Raw genomic sequence first — 1,955 nt, 5'->3', positions numbered from 1 at the left:
TAAATATAACACATATCATAATTGTACAATAAAACATTATCATATAAATACATGAAAAATAAATTATTGTACATTTATATTCTACCACTATATTGTTCATTTTCAGAGAAATCATTGAGAAAATCTGCAGCATCAATATTGTTCATTTCTATCCCACCAACATATCGATCATTTTCAGAGAAATCATTCATAAAATCAGCAGCATCAAAATGAGTTGAATCACTCAAACGGTCACTTCGCTCAGTGAAGTTGGTCTCTTTTTCTTTTCCCTTTATCGATTCTTTATAGAGCTTGCAAAGGTGCTCAGGGGCTCGACAAATACGAGACCAATGTCCTGGAGTGCCGCATCTGAAACAAGAACTTTCAAATCTTTTCGAGTGATTTTCATTAACACTCATGTTCTCATGATGCCTTTTCTGTGGGTGGTTCGTGACGCCCTTTTGAGATGAGTTATAAAATTACTATCTTTATTGTTTTCAAAACCACGGCCTCGACCACGACCACGACCAATTCCACGTCCACGTCCACGACCACGATCTCGACCTCGACAAAAACCTTGTCTTTGAATTTGATTTTGGTTTCCAGGTTTAAATTCATTTTTACTTACAGCATTTACTCCTGGAAATGCTGATGATCCAGTGGGTCGGGACTGATGATTTCTCATTAGTAGTTCGTTGTTTTTTTCCGCCACAAGAAGACAGGCGATGAGCTCAGAATATCTCACAAATCCACGCACTCTATATTATTGCTGTAAAGTTATATTTGATGCGTGAAACGTGGAAAATGTTTTTTCAAGCATTTCCGATTCTGTGACCTCATGTTCACAAAATTTTAGCTGCGAGATTATTCGATACATCGCTAAATTATAATCACTGACTTTCTTAAAATCTTGGAATCTTAACATATTCCATTCATCACGGTCGGTCGGAAGTATAACTTTCCTTATATGTTCAAATCTTTCTTTCAATCCTTTCCACAGAGCCATGGGATCTTTTTCGATGAGATATTCACATTTTAAACCTTCATCGAGATGTCGACGCAAAAATATTATAGCTTTTGCTTTTTCTTGTGATGAAGATATACCATTTTCTTTAATGGTCTCGCTTAGACCCAATGACTCAAGATGCATTTCTACATCGAGAGTCCATGGCATATAATTTTTTCTCGTAATGTCGAGTTCAACAAATTCGAGCCTTGTCAAGTTTGACATGGTGATACTAAAAAAATTATGATGCATTTTATTAATTAATGAATATTGCAATACAAAGTAATGGATAAACAATAAGTAAAAACATTCGTAAAAATAAATAAAACACACGAGGAGGATATTCTCCGATAACTACAAGACTCGTGAGTATGATAACCAAAGTAATTAAAAATAACTTTGTGAAAGACATCTTCTTTTTTCTTCAAAAATTTGATGAAGAATAATTTTAGAGAAGAAGAGAAAGTTGGAGTGATTGAATGTGTTTGTGAGATCATATTTATAGGGCAAAAACTAGCCGTTTTGTTACCGTTTATGACCGTTGGTGTACAAGAAAATAAATGTATGTATTTGTATAATTTTATGATAATAATATGGTGTATATAATATTAGTAATGTTTTAAATAATTATGTATATCATATCACAATATTATAATGAGGTATCATAAGATATTTTGTTAAAAAACCTTATAGACTTTTATACTTGTCGTATCCCATACCGGGAGTGTGGGATGTCGTCTTAACATCCTCCCAGGATTTATAACAAGTTTTTGAAAAAATTATTTTTATTATTTCTAACAATAACATTATATTATATATTACATATATAAACAATAAATAAATAACAGTAAAATAAATATTATTACTTTTGTTACCTTTTTCTTCTGTTCGGAGCTTGGAAAAATATGGAGGACTTTTAGAGCTTCGTGCTGATAACGTGTTGTGAAAAAGTAAAAATTTACGGTAAAAA

The sequence above is a fragment of the Primulina huaijiensis genome, chromosome 3 (assembly GCF_012295235.1).
Source record: "Primulina huaijiensis isolate GDHJ02 chromosome 3, ASM1229523v2, whole genome shotgun sequence".
Lineage (NCBI taxonomy): Eukaryota > Viridiplantae > Streptophyta > Magnoliopsida > Lamiales > Gesneriaceae > Primulina > Primulina huaijiensis.
This window is presented reverse-complemented; position numbering follows the sequence as displayed.